The following is a 15,111-nucleotide window of genomic DNA, read 5'->3' as shown; positions in this document are numbered from 1 at the left end:
ATCCGAGAGAGTCCAGACCCGGGGCTTCAAGCCCGGACCCGGCTCGGGCCCATTACTTTATTACTCTACTGAGCACTGACGTATACCGCCAAACTATTAGTCACAAAAGGGTTGAAAATTGGGCGAGTTGGTACGAATTCATACTGGTGTGGCACCACAGGGACAGGGACAGAGACAACAACATTAGTCACCCTGCCTGGACCCGCCACCACCGAAGCTAAATAGGTGAACTGCTCACTGTGCACTAGTAGACATCTACAGAATTAAAGAAGTGGCCTGCAAATGCCTTCAAAAGGCAACAACTCCGGAAATAATTAGTTTGGTAAATACAAAACGAAGAAGAGGTAAGGCGGGTTCGTTCTCTTGGCTTCCAGAATTTTGACTTCGTCTTTGAGTATCTTTCATGTCTCGAGGTCCGATTAAAATTGGTTTCTTGCACGTATAGTAAACCACTCTGTGTTACCGCTAGTTTTTCAATCGCAGATTTTTTGAGGAGCCTCATGGCTTAATAGTCAAATGTCCACGAAGCCGTGCGTTTTATTTCTAAAGCTGCACTTTCTGCAGAATAGGAGCCTGAACGCTGGCGCGTTAAAAGTAGTGCTGGTAGTGCTACAAATTCTATTGCCAGTTTCCGAAATATCACCAAAACTGAAATATTGATCTCTGCATTTGGGACAGTTTGATTTACTCTGACCAAATTTCTGAAAAATTATCAATCACTTCAACTAGAATATTTTAAAATTTCTGTGGTCACGAGGCATCCGCATTAAAATTTGACCCCTCAAAAAGTTGAGCGAAAAGATCTGTTATAGGACCTCTGCAGCCACCGAAAATACGCGGTTTCGCCAAGTTCGTCCAGCCATGCGTTTTGCTATACAATGTCCATCACGTATCAGACGATTATGCGTGATGAGTGAAACTCTTCAACTCATTTCCAGAAGAAAAACAAAAAAAAGTTGAGAAATCTAAAACATGTGCATTCATGTTCCCCATGTTTGTGGCATATCGCGTTATCAGATTATCTGAACCGAAGAGGTGGTGACTCTAGTAAAATGCAAGACCTGTTTTTAAACCTGTTTCATTGTATTCACCTCAGAGACAGTCCGCCAGCGGGTTCTCGATAAATGTTTCATTCAGGCAGTAGCAAGCAATAACTACAAAAGAACCCTGTACTCCATGTGCCTCTTAAAATCGCGACGACCGCAGAAATGCACCTCGCGCAGTGTGTCTTCCAAATGAAGATATAACAGCGCAGCGTGAGGCGACCAGACAACGGGCAATCACACAACTCTGTGATAAAAATAATGGCCCATAGACGTGGATGAAACTCCTTCAGTAGTGGGCGGCCCATAAAGAGATATGGCTCTCTCGGGAGGGAATAGCAGGAGACTCCAGTTCCATTTTACACATTCATGTACGGCCAACATGACTGCTACTTTTGAGCGCATAACTAACCGCAGTATTAGTTTTCACTTCCGATGTTCAGAATTGTTAGTGCCTTTCAAGGGCCAGGAACTGCCACCAGGAAGGTTTCGATGCCAGTTCGATGTGAAACTGCGTCACCACGATTGCTGCCTGGGGAAATAGGAAGTATTTCTGTTCACAGTGTTTCGAAATACTCTCTGAGCAGCTCGTCTCCTAATTCGGCTCTCTGAGCGTATCGCCCAGTTCAGTCCAGCACGTATGCGAGCCGGCGTTAAGGCTGCGTCAGGATGATCGTTCCGTCCGCCAAGGATAGCAATTTCACTCGTGTTAACTCAGGTAGAACAAATATTTACGGCATAGACATTCAGTTAAAAGGTGAAATTTTTAATGAGTCACGTCCCAAACACCCGATCGAAAATTTTAGTAGTGGGCCTCGGGGAGCAGCTTAATACCTCACAGGGGAAGTTTTTCGACGGCCTATTGGCAAACCCTATTCGTAGCCCTCGAAAAAGAAATTTTTATTTATTTTTTCCTTCTTCGCATCACACACACTGCGCGATTGTCAACCACCAGAACAGAGCGTGCAGAAGTCGCTGCCTAAGACAGGAGCAACAAAACCTACTGCTGCCCGCTCCTTATTCCAGCCTTTAACACCTTTTTTGGGGCTTGTTAGTGCGTACTTGAATTGGTGAAAAAATTGCGCCAAACCATGCAAACCACAAGAAAGACCGAAGACGAGGCTCAGGCGCTCTGGGTTATTGGCGCTATTTTTTCATCATTTCAACTATACCAGACGCTTGGCACTATCGAATGACCCCAAAGAAGGTCAATCGCATTAAGGAAACCCTGCTCCAGGACTTTCATCTGCAGCCCACAAAAGAAAAAAAGGCCAAAGCGACCACTACCGCACAGCCCCGCGAAGTGAATCACGGCCTTTAACCTCAGTGTCTGCGTCTCCCTCCCGCTCCGCCCTCGCTCACCCTTCACATAATCGCGTTCCTTCGTTCGGCGCCTTGCTGCCCCACCATGCATACATTAAGTGGCTCGCCACAGACCCCAGCCACCCCTCAAGAAGAAGCTGAGCTGGCTTCGAAACATTGGTTTTTCAAAAAGAAAAGGTTTTGGTTGGAGACGTGTCAGTGTTTATCATAAGCTATCCACCGTCACTCAGCTCCTTGGTTGAATAATTACGCTATTTTGTCCTTGACTGGCAGCTGGAGATCCTATGGAATGTCAACGTTCTTCTCGAACTCCATTTTGGTAGCTAACGTTTCTCAAAGCAAACAACACGAACAATCGTCAGGAGTTTCGCCTTCTGCTGTTGCTGGCATTTTAGTATGAACAAGAGAAAACAAATAACTGCAATCAAAACAATCACTCTGATGCTCTCAACAGAAAAGAAGGGATACAACTTCGGGTAACAAGCATTCAGTTAACAAAATAACGGGAGCTTCTTAACCCCAGCGGCAAACAACAAAAAAATTCAGGGGCACTTTGACGATCGAAACTGCGCGAGGCGAAAGCCTTTCTATGCAAATTTGGCTGCTACTGATGTTGCATGCTATTTAGGGCATGCGCAGTAAGCCACCAACGAGATGACGGCCGTAGGCACACACGAGGCGGCGATGGGGCGACCTGAACTGGCTAGTCATGACTAATTAGTCATGACTAATTACTTGATGACAAACTAGTCATTATTGGTCAATGACTTACTTATTCATGACTACCCATGACTAATCAGTTATGGCTAACCAGTCAGAACTGGTTAATGACCAACTAGTCAGGACTGGTTAGTCATGACTTGTGACTAGTAATGAGTAGTTGACTTTCACGTCAGATGTAACGGACGGACGGATGGACAGAGTCATGACCGCGAGTATGAGCCATTAAAGGCTTTCGCTTTAATATGCGGAAGTACCAGAGCTGGTGTGATGACACAGTAGATTGGGCGCCGAGGACGACTAAACGAAGCTTGCTCCTATTGCTTACGGAAACCAGGACAGAAGAGGAGCACCGAGACCCTGCGAGAGTGTCAAGCAAAGGATGAGGGGAGTGGGGAAGCCGTAGTGGACGGGGAAGCAGTGACATATTAATGCCGGCGTGGGCATCTTTGTTCACCCTATCTCCGTCAACACGATTTACGACCCCTTCTTGCATTTTTGATGGCTAGCCGCGGAGCCCTTTGTTGCAGAACAAGAAATAAAACAACGAAGACAAGAAAAAACACGTCAGCAATGTGGGCTCTAGTCTCTCATCTTTTATTCGGGAGTTCCGTTAGGGTGCACTATCCTTGATTCCAAGGAAGACGTGCAAACCTCTCCAACGCCCGTCACTGCCGGTGAAGTGAAACATTGAAGAATTAGCAGCTGTCAGTCTCCGTGGCCTATGCAGACGTCTGGCGAAGAGAAAGCATCGTGACTGCTAATGCCTCGTTTGTTGGTGTAAAGGTACGGCTTTCAAGGGGCCACGGGGTATATTTACCCGTGTTCACATTCCTTGTGCGGGTCTAGACAGTTTTTACCTTCGTGAACAGGTACACGGCAGAGGCAAGAAAGCATATTTTAACATGGACGCTGTGAGTCATACAATGCGTGCCTCGCTGAGAGGTAGCATAATGTTAAATTTAACAGCGTGTACTCAACATCACAGTTGCGTGCGCTTCTACGATATATAAGAACAACATGGTGGCGTGCGCTCACCACACATGTGTACCTCGTGCGATTTGTAAACATGTGAATAAATTTTCAATGCTGCAACGTGGTATGTGCTCCCGAAACGAAACGAAGCGGTGCAGAAGTCATTCCTATTCTGATCAAATATCGAAATCGTATTGGATTGTTGAAACAATATTGCACTGTCCCAGCCAGTGCCTCCCCTTCTCTCGCTTCTGCCTTCGCTCCTCGTTGACACAGTAAAGCCCTTGTTTTTGACTAGTTCTCTCACTAGCCTGGTGACGTGTTCTTTGAAGTGATCTTTTTTCTACGCGCCTTTCTTTAAAACAAAGGATCATTTCGTTTTCGTCTGCTTCTTTTCTTACTTCGTTTTTACAACGTGAGGAAATCAAACTTTTTTAGCGTCGTTACCCAGTTGTTCATTCTGGGGCACATAAGAGCCTGCGCAATTCGAAGAACCACTTCGCCGAATAGCTATACCTTTGCCATTATTACTATACTTCGAAGGGTCAATAGACTCAATAACTCAGATTGTCGGGCCAGTTCGCGAAAAATTTTCAGGCAAACTGCTTGAACAATACGGAACAAAAGATCCGTGTATTCCGCTCGCTTTATTACACCTTTCATTGTGTCTTCTCCCCGTGTACCGTATTCTTTGCGCAAAATTTTCTTCCAACCGATTCACTGGCTCGTTGCGCTTGACTGAAGGCAGCAAGGTGCTACAGGTATCGGGGGGCCGGTTTGATCATTGCTAGAGACGGCGGATAAGTGAGTAAACCCTAACGTATCGTCCTTTCTTCCTACCGGCACACTCTCTTAGCGTCATTCACTTGGGACAGTGTGCTTGCGGAATACAAGGCAGGTCTAAGTGGCTAGACGGCTGTACAAGCACTTCTCATCCGACTCCCAAGGCATGTTACGTGAGCTTATATCATTCATTCAGCATATAACGTTTTTTTTTGTTCCAAAAAATTTACTGCCGCTGCGTTGTAATTCCTGCAAAAGCGCCTTTCTTATCACTGCCCGAATTTCACTGCATCCTGCCACCATCGAATGTGGTGACCCCCGAAAGGTGGTGAACTAATTCTGATGATGCACAATATGATAAGGTGCAGATCTGCACGGTCCAAAGATTTTTTCCGATGCTCTTACAAGAAATAATTCGCCCCTTCAGTGCTGCTTCCAAATGGTATCGTCGACTAATGTAGGTGTATATGACAGACATATACCAGACGTTGCAGGGAAGACTTTAAGTAGTTCTGAAAATAGGTTTTTCGAGGTAAAAATATCTTTCTTCAGCATATTATGACCAGTAATGGCGGACAGCAGAGAATCGGTTTATCGTTTCGAGTTGTAAGCTGGTAAACTAATTTTAATAACAAACTTTTTAACGGTTACAGTCAGGCATCTAGTTGCAATTAGAGATTGCTAGCCAGTTGTGAGTAATATCTATATCAGTTTTTATAATCTAGAAAACGAGATTAACCTTGGCGCTGTGGAGCGAGAAAAGTTTGGTTTTTTGACTAGTTTCGTGCACTGGAACGGTTGCTTTGCCTGTATGCTTTACGAAAGCGGATGTATATTTCAACTATGTAGGTAAATTTGTCGAGCCACATCCGCGGGAATTATCGCGCTCTCGATATTCCAAAAACTGATCTGGCTATTACTGACGACCGGTTACAAGTCGCTGATTGCCACTATTAGGCTAAAGCCTATGAAAATTTTTGAAAGTGTTAGCCGAAACACCGGGCATAGTGGCCATTCCCCGCATTTAGGTGTCTGTCTGTCTGTCTGTCTGTCTGTCTGTCTGTCTGTCTGTCTGTCTGTCTGTCTGTCTGTCTGTCTGTCTGTCTGTCTGTCTGTCTGTCTGTCTGTCTGTCTGTCTGTCTGTCTGTCTGTCTGTCTGTCTGTCTGTCTGTCTGTCTGTCTGTCTGTCTGTCTGTCTGTCTGTCTGTCTGTCTGTCTGTCTGTCTGTCTGTCTGTCTGTCTGTCTGTCTGTCTGTCTGTCTGTCTGTCTGTCTGTCTGTCTGTCTGTCTGTCTGTCTGTCTGTCTGTCTGTCTGTCTGTCTGTCTGTCTGTCTGTCTGTCTGTCTGTCTGTCTGTCTGTCTGTCTGTCTGTCTGTCTGTCTGTCTGTCTGTCTGTCTGTCTGTCTGTCTGTCTGTCTGTCTGTCTGTCTGTCTGTCTGTCTGTCTGTCTGTCTGTCTGTCTGTCTGTCTGTCTGTCTGTCTGTCTGTCTGTCTGTCTGTCTGTCTGTCTGTCTGTCTGTCTGTCTGTCTGTCTGTCTGTCTGTCTGTCTGTCTGTCTGTCTGTCTGTCTGTCTGTCTGTCTGTCTGTCTGTCTGTCTGTCTGTCTGTCTGTCTGTCTGTCTGTCTGTCTGTCTGTCTGTCTGTCTGTCTGTCTGTCTGTCTGTCTGTCTGTCTGTCTGTCTGTCTGTCTGTCTGTCTGTCTGTCTGTCTGTCTGTCTGTCTGTCTGTCTGTCTGTCTGTCTGTCTGTCTGTCTGTCTGTCTGTCTGTCTGTCTGTCTGTCTGTCTGTCTGTCTGTCTGTCTGTCTGTCTGTCTGTCTGTCTGTCTGTCTGTCTGTCTGTCTGTCTGTCTGTCTGTCTGTCTGTCTGTCTGTCTGTCTGTCTGTCTGTCTGTCTGTCTGTCTGTCTGTCTGTCTGTCTGTCTGTCTGTCTGTCTGTCTGTCTGTCTGTCTGTCTGTCTGTCTGTCTGTCTGTCTGTCTGTCTGTCTGTCTGTCTGTCTGTCTGTCTGTCTGTCTGTCTGTCTGTCTGTCTGTCTGTCTGTCTGTCTGTCTGTCTGTCTGTCTGTCTGTCTGTCTGTCTGTCTGTCTGTCTGTCTGTCTGTCTGTCTGTCTGTCTGTCTGTCTGTCTGTCTGTCTGTCTGTCTGTCTGTCTGTCTGTCTGTCTGTCTGTCTGTCTGTCTGTCTGTCTGTCTGTCTGTCTGTCTGTCTGTCTGTCTGTCTGTCTGTCTGTCTGTCTGTCTGTCTGTCTGTCTGTCTGTCTGTCTGTCTGTCTGTCTGTCTGTCTGTCTGTCTGTCTGTCTGTCTGTCTGTCTGTCTGTCTGTCTGTCTGTCTGTCTGTCTGTCTGTCTGTCTGTCTGTCTGTCTGTCTGTCTGTCTGTCTGTCTGTCTGTCTGTCTGTCTGTCTGTCTGTCTGTCTGTCTGTCTGTCTGTCTGTCTGTCTGTCTGTCTGTCTGTCTGTCTGTCTGTCTGTCTGTCTGTCTGTCTGTCTGTCTGTCTGTCTGTCTGTCTGTCTGTCTGTCTGTCTGTCTGTCTGTCTGTCTGTCTGTCTGTCTGTCTGTCTGTCTGTCTGTCTGTCTGTCTGTCTGTCTGTCTGTCTGTCTGTCTGTCTGTCTGTCTGTCTGTCTGTCTGTCTGTCTGTCTGTCTGTCTGTCTGTCTGTCTGTCTGTCTGTCTGTCTGTCTGTCTGTCTGTCTGTCTGTCTGTCTGTCTGTCTGTCTGTCTGTCTGTCTGTCTGTCTGTCTGTCTGTCTGTCTGTCTGTCTGTCTGTCTGTCTGTCTGTCTGTCTGTCTGTCTGTCTGTCTGTCTGTCTGTCTGTCTGTCTGTCTGTCTGTCTGTCTGTCTGTCTGTCTGTCTGTCTGTCTGTCTGTCTGTCTGTCTGTCTGTCTGTCTGTCTGTCTGTCTGTCTGTCTGTCTGTCTGTCTGTCTGTCTGTCTGTCTGTCTGTCTGTCTGTCTGTCTGTCTGTCTGTCTGTCTGTCTGTCTGTCTGTCTGTCTGTCTGTCTGTCTGTCTGTCTGTCTGTCTGTCTGTCTGTCTGTCTGTCTGTCTGTCTGTCTGTCTGTCTGTCTGTCTGTCTGTCTGTCTGTCTGTCTGTCTGTCTGTCTGTCTGTCTGTCTGTCTGTCTGTCTGTCTGTCTGTCTGTCTGTCTGTCTGTCTGTCTGTCTGTCTGTCTGTCTGTCTGTCTGTCTGTCTGTCTGTCTGTCTGTCTGTCTGTCTGTCTGTCTGTCTGTCTGTCTGTCTGTCTGTCTGTCTGTCTGTCTGTCTGTCTGTCTGTCTGTCTGTCTGTCTGTCTGTCTGTCTGTCTGTCTGTCTGTCTGTCTGTCTGTCTGTCTGTCTGTCTGTCTGTCTGTCTGTCTGTCTGTCTGTCTGTCTGTCTGTCTGTCTGTCTGTCTGTCTGTCTGTCTGTCTGTCTGTCTGTCTGTCTGTCTGTCTGTCTGTCTGTCTGTCTGTCTGTCTGTCTGTCTGTCTGTCTGTCTGTCTGTCTGTCTGTCTGTCTGTCTGTCTGTCTGTCTGTCTGTCTGTCTGTCTGTCTGTCTGTCTGTCTGTCTGTCTGTCTGTCTGTCTGTCTGTCTGTCTGTCTGTCTGTCTGTCTGTCTGTCTGTCTGTCTGTCTGTCTGTCTGTCTGTCTGTCTGTCTGTCTGTCTGTCTGTCTGTCTGTCTGTCTGTCTGTCTGTCTGTCTGTCTGTCTGTCTGTCTGTCTGTCTGTCTGTCTGTCTGTCTGTCTGTCTGTCTGTCTGTCTGTCTGTCTGTCTGTCTGTCTGTCTGTCTGTCTGTCTGTCTGTCTGTCTGTCTGTCTGTCTGTCTGTCTGTCTGTCTGTCTGTCTGTCTGTCTGTCTGTCTGTCTGTCTGTCTGTCTGTCTGTCTGTCTGTCTGTCTGTCTGTCTGTCTGTCTGTCTGTCTGTCTGTCTGTCTGTCTGTCTGTCTGTCTGTCTGTCTGTCTGTCTGTCTGTCTGTCTGTCTGTCTGTCTGTCTGTCTGTCTGTCTGTCTGTCTGTCTGTCTGTCTGTCTGTCTGTCTGTCTGTCTGTCTGTCTGTCTGTCTGTCTGTCTGTCTGTCTGTCTGTCTGTCTGTCTGTCTGTCTGTCTGTCTGTCTGTCTGTCTGTCTGTCTGTCTGTCTGTCTGTCTGTCTGTCTGTCTGTCTGTCTGTCTGTCTGTCTGTCTGTCTGTCTGTCTGTCTGTCTGTCTGTCTGTCTGTCTGTCTGTCTGTCTGTCTGTCTGTCTGTCTGTCTGTCTGTCTGTCTGTCTGTCTGTCTGTCTGTCTGTCTGTCTGTCTGTCTGTCTGTCTGTCTGTCTGTCTGTCTGTCTGTCTGTCTGTCTGTCTGTCTGTCTGTCTGTCTGTCTGTCTGTCTGTCTGTCTGTCTGTCTGTCTGTCTGTCTGTCTGTCTGTCTGTCTGTCTGTCTGTCTGTCTGTCTGTCTGTCTGTCTGTCTGTCTGTCTGTCTGTCTGTCTGTCTGTCTGTCTGTCTGTCTGTCTGTCTGTCTGTCTGTCTGTCTGTCTGTCTGTCTGTCTGTCTGTCTGTCTGTCTGTCTGTCTGTCTGTCTGTCTGTCTGTCTGTCTGTCTGTCTGTCTGTCTGTCTGTCTGTCTGTCTGTCTGTCTGTCTGTCTGTCTGTCTGTCTGTCTGTCTGTCTGTCTGTCTGTCTGTCTGTCTGTCTGTCTGTCTGTCTGTCTGTCTGTCTGTCTGTCTGTCTGTCTGTCTGTCTGTCTGTCTGTCTGTCTGTCTGTCTGTCTGTCTGTCTGTCTGTCTGTCTGTCTGTCTGTCTGTCTGTCTGTCTGTCTGTCTGTCTGTCTGTCTGTCTGTCTGTCTGTCTGTCTGTCTGTCTGTCTGTCTGTCTGTCTGTCTGTCTGTCTGTCTGTCTGTCTGTCTGTCTGTCTGTCTGTCTGTCTGTCTGTCTGTCTGTCTGTCTGTCTGTCTGTCTGTCTGTCTGTCTGTCTGTCTGTCTGTCTGTCTGTCTGTCTGTCTGTCTGTCTGTCTGTCTGTCTGTCTGTCTGTCTGTCTGTCTGTCTGTCTGTCTGTCTGTCTGTCTGTCTGTCTGTCTGTCTGTCTGTCTGTCTGTCTGTCTGTCTGTCTGTCTGTCTGTCTGTCTGTCTGTCTGTCTGTCTGTCTGTCTGTCTGTCTGTCTGTCTGTCTGTCTGTCTGTCTGTCTGTCTGTCTGTCTGTCTGTCTGTCTGTCTGTCTGTCTGTCTGTCTGTCTGTCTGTCTGTCTGTCTGTCTGTCTGTCTGTCTGTCTGTCTGTCTGTCTGTCTGTCTGTCTGTCTGTCTGTCTGTCTGTCTGTCTGTCTGTCTGTCTGTCTGTCTGTCTGTCTGTCTGTCTGTCTGTCTGTCTGTCTGTCTGTCTGTCTGTCTGTCTGTCTGTCTGTCTGTCTGTCTGTCTGTCTGTCTGTCTGTCTGTCTGTCTGTCTGTCTGTCTGTCTGTCTGTCTGTCTGTCTGTCTGTCTGTCTGTCTGTCTGTCTGTCTGTCTGTCTGTCTGTCTGTCTGTGCCAGGCTGGTTTTGTGGCAGTTTCTTCACCTGCCCACAGGACGTTGGGCAACAGGCCCATCTGATGAGAGTTTTGTGGCAGGTTGCTGATCTGCCTGCAGATATATTTATATATATGAAGGATGATCCACCGTCCGCAACCATTGAAAAATGGTTAAAGTATAACCCATCAGGGTTATACTTAACCCTGATGAAAGTCAACCGTCCGAAATCGTTGGTAAATAAACCAAGATAACCATACCAGCTGTGCCGATTTCATCCATGAAAACTGGATCTGAGCGCCTGAACTGTAGTGAAAACCAAACCGCTATGGCATCTAATTCGCAGTTGGCCTAAACATTCAAATCGATCTTTTTTTTCTTAATGCAGGGGCCGTGTCTCAAACGGCAATGCTGCTATGTGAGCTCTATTAAATAAATGCCTCAAATATTCGCCATAAAGAAGAAATCTAAACGGCATCAAGCAAATACTGCTGGCACCGAGTGATTGTTTGTTGCTTTTCAGATTCCCCAAGTCTGCAAAGATTTAACAGATTTAATTTTTACATAAAACAGAAAATGAATGACGTGTTTCACGAGAACTATTCAAACACAGTTTAAATGTCTACTAGAAAGGCAAGAAGACAGCTGCGGTATGAGACATTATTTTAACCGCACCTTATACGGCATAATTTTTTTGCCTCTCAGGTACTCTTAAGATATGAGTGAAAATACTTGTGCAGCCTCGAAGACGTAGGTACTTCAATTCCACAGGAGGCCTTTTTCGGATTCTAGCCCCACCCTTCTTATAGTTTTTATTCTTTTTGGTCCTCGCTAATTCCCTAGAGCTAAGTAATCAAAATGGTTCCGGATGGTTTCTCCTTTGTTTTTCCATTCTAGTGTCTCAACACTTGATGTTCTTCCAGATGTGGAAGCTACGAAGATGACCTTTATATTTTCTTGGTCGTAATATGTTTTAATGGGTCACAAGGGCTACGTAGCAAAGTGAACCTTCCAAGGCTACCCTAAAACTTCTCTTGCTGAAGAGGGGAGCATTTATGAGAATAGGTTTTGCTTTTTTGCTTTTTGCTTCAACATGAGCTTCGTCAGCGCATGGGAGTTTCTGGTACTTTTGTTCTATACGTCTTGCACCAGTGGAGTTACGGTTGATCATGACTCACATGAACCGTAACATAAAACTTCACACTGTTCAATCAACTTCTCTCGTTGCTGCTGTTCACTAGAAATCTTGGGTACCACGTTTAATCACGCATCAGCTCGCGGAGCTTTTTTTCTTATTGCCGCAACAAAAAGTTGTTCAAGCTTGCAAAGAGTCTTTTGCCGGGGCTCAGTACGCTATGGCTCTCCGTCTTTTTGTTTAGCTTTGTTGTTCAGATTTTTGGTAATTTGTTTGCATGCAGCACTACAGACTCGGATTACACATACTCCCTACTTCTATGTTCCTTCTGCTGACGCCTAGAAAAGATCTTTGATCTCAAAGAAGAAAAACTTTATAATAACACTCGATACTGAACTCTTCCTAAGCGTTAGGGTCTCAAGTGGAAGACATGTTCAGAGTAAAAACATTTCACTCGGCTGCAAAAAAACACAACAAAAAGTTTTCGTTGAATTCATCGCTCAAGGTTGAAGTTTAGTTTCCCTTCGAAAAGGACGTAAGACCGAGAGTTTTAAACGCATTGCAGTTCAATGCTTCTGCATTCCTCAATATTTTTCCGCCATTAACGATGCACTACCTTCGCCACGAACAATAGAACAGTCCATACGATGAAGAACCATGGCGCGTCTAAATGTTCTTCATGCAAAGGGTAAAAAGCACGAAAAACAATGCATGCAATATTTTAGACCATTAATAGCCAGTGCTTAGTAAAATGCTAATCAAAGCTTACATAGACTGGTAGGCAGAAATATCTTTAGGCAATACATTAGTTCTTTAAAATATTTAAAAAAACCTTTACTGATGGGTACTTTTTAAAAATATTTCTGTTGTGAATGTCTAAGGCGGCACCAACTTTGCCATGTCAGCTGCGCGATATATATGGGTTATGCGGTAAAGACCTGTGTAAGCCGTAAAATGTGAGAGCACATCACAGACACAGAGATTTATGTGAGTTGGCACATTTCCATTGTGTTTAAAAGCATGAATAAACAACCACAGGCAGGAAACAAGAGTCGCCCAGCGCTCACTGTCAGTTAATCCTCCTTTTAAAAATGCCCTTACTCCTATGACCTCAAATAAAACATGACAAAGGGAAAGTAGATGCATTGTGTGGCACTTAAGAACAGACACAAGAGTCGAGTTGCTCTTCCAGATGCTTAAGTTGAGTACATACTTTGAGTACATGAGTGTTCCGTCATTCCAGCTGTGGGTTCTTGTGGGTCGGGGCTATGTGTCATCCACCTACCTTTGATTTTCTTCTTTCAGAAAGGTGTATTCCCCAAATTTTGCAGCGGTCTGGTGATTTCCTGTACACTGATAAGTACACTCCTTAAGAACTTTGAAAATGATCAAGGCGGAATGAATGAGACGAGCGCCTTTTTACCAAAAGCGCCTATCTCAAGTTGCACAACACCCATGCTGCACACCGTGAAAAGAGGTACGTACATTGAAGGAATTCAGCGCTCTGGCGAATTCAACCTTCACATATGGCAGCAGCTTCTTCTCGAGCTGCGAGCTTCGCAGCGCGAGAAGAAGTCTGAGACAAAGAAAGTCATCCATGAAGCTTCACTACCCACGGAATCGCGTCATGTTCTCTCCTGCTGGTCAAATTACGCTACGGAACCAAAAACGTCGCCAGGGTAAGTAAGCTTCAGGGAACGATGCGGCGAGAGTCAAGTTTCATCTGACGTCGAAATTCAAAGGTGCGTGGCCAAGGGTGTCGATGACTTGCAACGTTTGGAGCCCCTTGCGAAACCCTTTATAGTTTATAGTTAGGGAACATTCGCCTACTCTTCTTCCAGCGAACGAAGAAGAGATTCCTTGTGCTACCATCACGCCTCGAAGAAACCAAGGGTCAGCAAGAAGACGCACCGGTCTTTAATGTCGCAAAGAAAGTGTTCTTCGTTAATGTCAAAAATAAATCAAAGTTCGCAAAAAGTTAATTGAGAAGCCATAACAAAACAACCGGCCGGAACTAGAGGTGGTTTTACAGTTGTTATTGGATACTAAGACTCACAAGCCGGACTGTCCATTTTGTGTAATTGAATCAGAGAACGACATGAGGAAAAAAAATTTAGTATTAGGTATTAATCACATTTTAAACTCTCTGACTTTATTCGACCAGCATCAGGCGAAAAATCAGCGAACCTGATTCAGAAAGGCAAAGCAAAAAAGGACGCATGGCGCACTCGTTAGTTCTAAAACAGCTACACTACTCAATTCTGCATCATGTGCTAAAGGCAGGACGAGCTGTTTTCGTGCGTTTGAGAATGCACTGATAGGCATGTAGCAGTTGGATTCCAGAATGAGAGAAGACACTCTTTAGCTTGGTTTGGCAACTATTTCAGATCTATTTAAAACTTGTTTTTACAAATTATGAAGAGATCTACTTGCAAAAACGAGGTCGCTATGCATTATGCTTAGCGACGCGTTGTGAGGACAAGATCATAGTGGGCTGAAGTATCAGTTATGAGATTCTAAAGTACCCCTACGATTTAGATTAGTACATAATTGCCTTGTCGTCGTAGATACGATTGCTCATGCTTTCAAGGCAATCATGCCACCGATGTGAAATATTTTAAGTTTATTGTTTTAAGCCCTCATAAAGGCGCGATCAGAAGTCAGGATTTACATCACATAAAAATGCAAAAACACACCAGTTGGGCCCACGAGCCAATAATCAATTAGTCATTGACTGCGTATGGGTCGTCCCATTCAAAACTAGCTGAAAATGTCGTCTCTAATCCTGCTACACCGCTCGAAAGATACCCTGTATTCATTCCATGCACAATATTTGTGAACAGCAAACCGAACATCTTCTGAAGGTAATATTCCTCAAGCAGTTGCTCGGCTCTCTCTCGAAATCAATCCTTCTAATTTTATTGTCACCGAGACCAATTCAGCGCAATAAAGTTGTCTAAACTGCGCAACAGCACACTTAAACAGTCGCCGTAGCTCACAGCTTGGCGGCACAAGCGGCTGGTGTTTCGAACCGACGCTTACAAAGCTCTTGCTCGAACGCGGCCCTCCTATCACGGACCTCGTCCTTGACCACAGTTCGGAAGTTGATTGTTCGCCTTCTACGCGTTATCGGCGTCCTGCTACCCTCCTGCGAAGTCTTCGTCACCTGCAGTTCTTCTGTCTGGCTACGTCGCCGAGTGGCTTCTCGCTTGGCGGCGAGCACAACTGGGTCCGGTCGCGCTGAGCCCCGCGGGCGCGACAACCATCCTCCGCATCACCTACATGTATACCAGAGGGGAGCGCCCGCTGCTGCGCCGTCCGTGAGGGCTGGTTTCTCTGTTCATTAATTTGTTTTTCCAGTCATCCGTAGAGGGAATCTTGACTGAGCTCCCTAACCCTGAGCACTTCGCTTCCGCGCTGCAGGTGCTCGGGCTGAGAGGAAAACACAACACGGATCATCAAGCGGCGGCTGGCACTGTTGCGCGCGCTGGAGATTCAGATGTTTCTCTGTCCTCGGCATCGCTCTTTCATTTTGGTTCCCTCCTTGTTTTCTTTTCCCTTTGCCCGCAGATCTTGTTTTATTGTTTCTCTCTGCTTTCTCTTTTCGCCGACGTTTCCTATCTCTTTCAACGTCTATGTCGGCTACAGCCTTCCGCCATTACCTCTCGCTGCTTCTTCA

This window comes from Amblyomma mixtum, chromosome 1, assembly GCF_055824585.1.
Source record: "Amblyomma mixtum isolate Tamu chromosome 1, ASM5582458v1, whole genome shotgun sequence".
NCBI classification, from domain to species: Eukaryota; Metazoa; Arthropoda; class Arachnida; order Ixodida; family Ixodidae; genus Amblyomma; species Amblyomma mixtum.
This window is presented reverse-complemented; position numbering follows the sequence as displayed.